The sequence below is a fragment of the Glycine soja genome, chromosome 1 (assembly GCF_004193775.1).
Source record: "Glycine soja cultivar W05 chromosome 1, ASM419377v2, whole genome shotgun sequence".
NCBI classification, from domain to species: domain Eukaryota; kingdom Viridiplantae; phylum Streptophyta; class Magnoliopsida; order Fabales; family Fabaceae; genus Glycine; species Glycine soja.
Genome location: NC_041002.1, coordinates 48785869 through 48793039, shown reverse-complemented (window position 1 = coordinate 48793039; position 7171 = coordinate 48785869).

The following is a 7171-nucleotide window of genomic DNA, read 5'->3' as shown; positions in this document are numbered from 1 at the left end:
AGTTTGTGAGCCACTTTATCCAGGAGATGTTGGAAATCATTTCTTCTAGGATTTTCCCTAACATGGGAATTCCCAAATAATTCCCAAGGGAACCAACTTATTTAAACTAAGAAATCCTACAAAGAGTATGTCCCACCTGCTCCTTTACATTCTTAGAGAAAAAGATAGAGGTTTTCTCAGCACTTACCTGCTACTCCAACATTCCACAAAAGCAGTTAAGCACCTCAACAACATTATGCATCTGAGCCTCTATTGCTTCCCCAAATAGCAAAGGTCATCAGCAAACATTAAATGTGAAATAGTTAGACCTTGCCTCCCAGCCATAATAGGTCTCCATCTTCCATCTTCAACCGCCTTGGAAATCAAACGAGAATGTTTATCCATCCCCCTAGACAAGCAAATATAGAGACAAAGGGATGTCCTTCACGAAGACCCCATTGAGGAAAGAAAAGGGAGAACACTAACACCATTCTAGAAGACATTTGTCTGAATGGAGGAAACACAAGCCATGTTGGACTTAGTAAGATCATTAGGAATTTTTGCCCCCAAAAGCACCTTCTTAATAAAGCTCTATCTCATTTCATCATAGGCCTTAGTAAGATCCACTTCAATAACAAAGGCTCCATTCTTATGTTACATTCTTCTCATGGTATGAACCATCTCTTGGGCCACCACAATGTTTTCATGTACAAATCTCGTTGGGATAAAGCCTGATTGATAAAGAGATATAAGCCTAGGTATAAGTGGTTTTAATCTGTTGACCACCACTTTAGTGAGCATGTTATAGCTGGCATTACAAAGAGATATTGGACGGAATTGAGTGACAAACTCTGGCTTCAGACATTTTAGGATAAAACATATGTCAGTCTTGTTGATTTCATCAACTAGGTGTGGGGACATCCATAAATTTGCTACATTTTGACACCGAGTAGGGCCTACAATTAGAGAAAGTAATAATTCTAATGATTACACATTGATTACAATATCATTATGTCAATCTCTTGATCCTGTATCATGACCTTGATTGCTTTATGATTTGGTTTCTGCGTGTGTGTAGCTATCAAGACCAATTCTTTCCATATATGTTCATTTCTATAATTAGTGTAATTACTCCTAGCTTAATTATAGGATCACGATTGTACTACAATATGTGTATATAAACACATTCTGTCATGTGAATAAAGATATCATTTTCCTGCACCTTTCTTTCTTGGCATCAGAGCACTTAAGCTTGAAGGCTCTCGATCCAATCATGTCTTCCGCAGCAACAAACTAGAAAAATGACCTACCTACAACTGTCTCTGTCAAGCTGGATAGAGATAACTATCTCCTATGGAAGTCACTAGTTCTTCCATTGATTAGAGGTTGCAAACTTGATAGCTACATCCTAGGAACAAAAGAATGCCTTGAACAGTTTGTTAACACAAATGACACAACTGTGAAAATCAATTCTGACTATGAAGAATGGATTGCTCATGACCAAGCTCTCCTAGGGTGGCTAAGAAATTCAATGGCCATTGACATTGCAACACAGTTGCTGCACTGTGAAACCTCTAAGGAACTTTGGGATGAAGCCCAAAGCCTAGCAGGTGCACACACAAAATCAAGAACAATCTATCTTAAATCAGAGTTTCACAACACTCGCAAAGGAGAAATGAAGATGGATCAGTATCTTCTCAAAATGAAGAACCTTGCTGACAAATTAAAGCTGGCAGGATCACCAATCTCCAACTCAGATTTGACGATTCAAACACTGAATGGCCTAGATGCTGATTACAATCCTGTGGTGGTCAAATTATCTGATCAAATCAATCTTGGTTGGGTTGATCTACAAGCTCAACTATTGGCCTTTGAAAGCAGAATAGAACAACTGAACAATTTCAGTAATCTCTCAATGAATGCTTCAGCAAACCTTGCAAGCAAAACTTATTCCAGAGGCAACAAACCTAGAACACGAGGCAACTGGAGAGGCTCTAACTTCAGAGGAGGTAGAGGAAGAGGTAGATCTAAACCAACATGTCAGGTATGCAACAAGTTTGGACATACTGCAGTGCAATGTTTTTATCGCTATGACAAGTCATACACAGAATCAAATGCTGAGAATAACACGCAAGAAAATCACAGTGCCTTCATAGCCTCACCCTACCACGGCCAGGACTATGAATGGTACTTTGATAGTGGAGCTAGCAATCATGTGACTCATCAAAATGAGAAACTCCAAGATCTCAGTGAAAGCAATGGTAAGAATTCTTTGTTAGTTGGCAATGGTAAAAGATTGAGCATATTGGCCTCAGGCTCGACTCAATTGAATAACCTCAACTTGCCTAATGTCTTGTATGTCCCAGAAATAACCAAAAACTTGTTGAGTGTATCTAAATTAACTGCAGACAATAATGCTCTTGTTGAATTTGATGCAAACTACTGCTATGTGAAGGACAAACTGACAGGGAAGGCACTACTAAAAGGGAAACTTAGAGATGGATTATACCAACTTTCAAGTGTCAACTCTCAAGTCAATAAAGACCCATGTACCTACATGTCAGTCAAGGAGAATTGGCATAGAAAGCTTGGACACCCCAACAATTAAGTTCTGGAAAAGGTGTTGAAGAACTGCAATGTGAAGGCTTCATCAAATGATCAATTTTCATTTTGTGAAGCTTGTCAATTTGGAAAACTTCACTTGTTACCATTTAAACCCTATTCCTCTCATGCTAAAGAACCTTTAGATTTGAATCATAGTGATGTATGGGGTCCAGCCCCAATCTTGTCTCCATCTAATTTCAAGTACTACGTTCACTTTATTGATGATTTCATCAGATTCACTTGGATTTTTCCCTTGAAACAAAAATCAGAAACAATAACGGCTTTTATTCAATTCAAAAACATGGTTGAAAATCAGTTCAACAGGAAAATAAAAGTTCTTCAATGTGATGGTGGAGGTGAGTATAAACCTGTCCAGAAAATAGCCAGAGTCAGGAATCCAATTTAGAATGTCTTGCCCATATACCTCCCAACATAATGGTAGAGCAGAAAGAAACCATAGACATGTAGCTGAACTAGGGCTCACACTACTAGCACAGGCCAAAATTCCTTTACACTACTGGTGGGAAGCTTTCTCTACCTCAATTTATCTCATCAATAGATTACCCTCATTAGTTAACCCAAATGAAAGTCCATATTCATTATTGTTTAGAAAGGAACCTGATTATGATGCCTTAAAGCCTTTTGGTTGTGCCTGCTATCCTTGCCTCAAACCATACAATCAATACAAACTTCAATTCCATACCACTAGGTGTGTGTTCTTGGGATATAGAAACTCTCACAAGGGATATAAGTGCCTCAACTCTCATGGAAGAATTTTTGTCTCAAGACATGTGGTCTTCAATGAGAACCACTTTCCATTTCATGATGGCTTTCTTGACACAAGGAATCCATTAAAAACTCTACCTGAAATAGTACCTATTGTTTTTCCCTCTTGTCTTGCAGATACCACTACAAGTCACACAATTGAACCAACTATTAGTGATGTGAACCATCAGGAAGGTGACTTAGCTGTCAATGAAGATCAACTAGCCCTCAGTGAGACTGTAGAAAATGAAGCAACAACAACAGTAGAACCAGAAGAGGACACATCAGTAGACACACCAGAAGACAACCAACAGGCCCAAGACAACAATCCAGCAGAGGACACATTAACAGACACACCAGAAAATAACCAACATGCCTAGGACAACACACACTGTATGCGTACCAGGAGTAAGGCTGGGATCTACAAACCTAAACTGCCTTATATAGGGTTGACAGTGACACACAAAGAGGACAAGGAACCAGAAAATGTCAATGAAGCACAAGTCAGACCAAGGTGGAAAGAAGCTATGGATGCAAAATTTAAAGCTCTAACAGCAAATCACACTTGGATATTAGTACCATTTCAGGGGCAAAATAATATCATAGACTCAAAGTGGGTTTTTAAAACCAAGTACAAGGCAGATGGCTCAATTGAAAGAAGGAAAGCAAGATTGGTTGCCAAAGGCTTTCAACAAACTGCAGGTCTAAACTATGATGAGACCTTCAGCCCAGTGATCAAATCCAACACTGTAAGAATTATTCTATCCATTGCAGTACATTTAAATTGGGAAGTTAGGCAATTAGACATAAATAATGCATTCTTGAATGGCAATCTCAAAGAAACTGTGTTTATGCATCAACCAGAAGGATATATAGATTTAACCAGGCCTCATCACATATGCAAATTAACTAAGGCAATCTACGGCCTGAAGCAAGCCCCAAGGGCTAGGTTTGACAGGTTGAAGGACACATTACTAGAATGGGGGTTTCAAAACACCAAGAGTGATTCATCACTGTTTGTTCTCAAAGGAACTGATCATATCACACTCCTTCTCATACATGTTGATGACATAATAGTAACAGGGAGCAATAAGAAGTTTCTAGAGACCTTTATCACTCAACTAAATATTGCTTTCTCTCTTAAAGACTTAGGTCGTCTACACTACTTCCTAGGAGTTGAAGTTCACAGAGACACTGGTGGAATGTACCTGAAACAAACAAAGTACATTAGAGACCTGCTCAAGAATTTTAATATGGAAAAAGCCTCATCCTGCCCCACACCAATGGTAACAGGAAAACAATTCACTGTTGAAGGAGAACCTATGGCCAACCCTACACTATACAGACAGGCTATAGGAGCATTACAGTACCTAACCAACACTAGGCCAGACATAGCATTCTCAGTCAACAAACTTAGCCAATATATGAGTTGTCCAACCACAGATCACTGGCAAGGAATAAAACGAATACTGAGATATCTCCATGGCACAACAAATTTATGTCTTCATATCAAACCCTCAACTGATCTCGATATTGCTGGATTTTCTGACGCAGATTGGGCTACTAGCAAAGATGACAGGAAATCCATGGCAGGGCAGTGTGTGTTCCTTGGTGAAACATTAATCTCGTGGGCCTCAAGAAAACAAAGAGTGGTGTCACGATCAAATACTGAGTCTGAATACAGATCTTTGGCTGACCTAGCAGCGGAAGTAGCTTGGATTAGATTACTCCTAGCTGAGCTAAAACTCCCTATGCCTAGGAAACCAATTTTGTGGTGTGATAACTTGAGAGCCAAGGCACTGGCATCCAATCCAGTGATGCATGCTCGGTCCAAACATATTGAGATAGATGTCCACTACATACGTGATCAAGTTCTTCAAAACCAAGTCACAATAGCTTACGTGCCCACAACAGACCAAATTGCAGATTGCTTAACCAAACCTCTCTCACACACAAGGTTCAACATTTTGAGAGACAAACTTGGGGTGATTATGTCACCATCAGTTTGAAAGGGGGAATTAGAGAAAGTAATAATTCTAATGATTACACATTGATTACAATATCATTATGTCAATCTCTTGATCCTGTATCATGACCTTGATTGCTCTATGATTTGGTTTCTGCGTATGTGTAGCTATCAAGACCAATTCTTTCCATATATGTTCATTTCTATAATTAGTGTAATTAATCCTAGCTTAATTATAGGATCACGATTGTACTACAATATGTGTATATAAACATATTCTCTCATGTGAATAAAGATATCATCTTCCTGCACCTTTCTTTCTCCTACAATATGCCAAGTGTGCTAATAAAAGCCAACAGGTAATAAACCATCGGGTCTTGAAGCTTTCCAAGGACCATATCAAAAAGAGCAATTTTGATCTCTTCATGGCTAAAAAAACCGCTCAAAGCTTGTAACTATTGGTGAGGTAGACTAGGAAAAGAGAGGTTGGTAGCATAATTCTACTCAATATCCTCAATATTAGAAAATAAATCAATAAAATAAGAATTTAACATGTCCTTAATTTGATGATCCTTCTCTATCCATTGCCCTTAAGTATTTCTTAACATAAGAATCTTATTTCTTTTTCTTATGTTGATAGTCTTGAGATGCTAGAATCTCGTGTTTCTGTCTCCATCTTGGATCCACTTGGTTCTTGATTGTTGAAACCAATCAAGCTCCTCCTGCTTAAGGATTGCATCATACTCATTTAGACCCTTTTCCATTCACAACCAAAATTGGTTGGATCTCCCTTCATAAATCTTTTTTTGGATCTCTCCCAACCTATTAATGACTCTCTGCTTTCTATATCTAATGCAACCAAACACCTTTCTCTTCAAAAGAAGTAGGAGTGTTGGAAAAATTGATGGTATTTTGCTTTAAAAAATCATTTATGTCCTAGGCTAACTCCACAGTTTCACTATAATTCGAATTGGTGAGCCAAGCACATTCCACACATAAAGGCTTAGGAGAAGTGATTATCCTTACAAGCTGCCAATTTATAAAAATGGGATGATGATCCAAAATGAGACTTTGAACAAATTTTAACATAAGGCTTTGGATACATCAACTGCCACTTGTCATTGTAGAAAGCTTTATCTAGTCTCTTAAATATTCTTAGAGCCATGAAGGATAAGCCCCCTCCAAGTGTACTTTAGGCCCACGGCTCCCAAGTAATAAGCTTAGCATTAATTATTCTTTCTTGAAAATTCTTATACTTTCTACTTGAGGCCCCCTTTTTTTCATTGAAATCTCCTACACTAGCCACCCATCCAAAATCTAATGCGAAATGAGGGTGAGCTCATGCCAAAGATCTTTATGTTTACTTTCCAAAGGGCTAGCATAAATGGGAGTGAAATACCATTTGTGCCCATCCTTAGAATTAATAATGAGATGCAAAAACTGAAACCACTTCACTACCACATCAAAAGTAACATGATCTTTATGCCAAGCCATGATGATCCCTCCAGCATATCATATCAGGTCAACAAACTCAAAACCATCAAATCCCAACAAATTGAAGGTTCTCTAAAGTTTAGCAGCAACAACTCTTGTTTCAACAATAACAGGAGTGTCAGCTTCATGCAAGTCAATATATTGCTTACAAAAGCAATAAAAGGCCACATTAGCCGCTCCACGACAATTAAAAAAGAAAATATTAGTCTTATTTTGTGTCATCATTATAAAATCAATCTAAATTCATTTGACCCTACACTTACAACTCCACTTTGTCAGCTAGAGTCGACATCAAAACTTCCATACTCAAGGAGCTGCCACCTTTATCATATAGATTGATATTAGGAACAAACGTACCTGCAT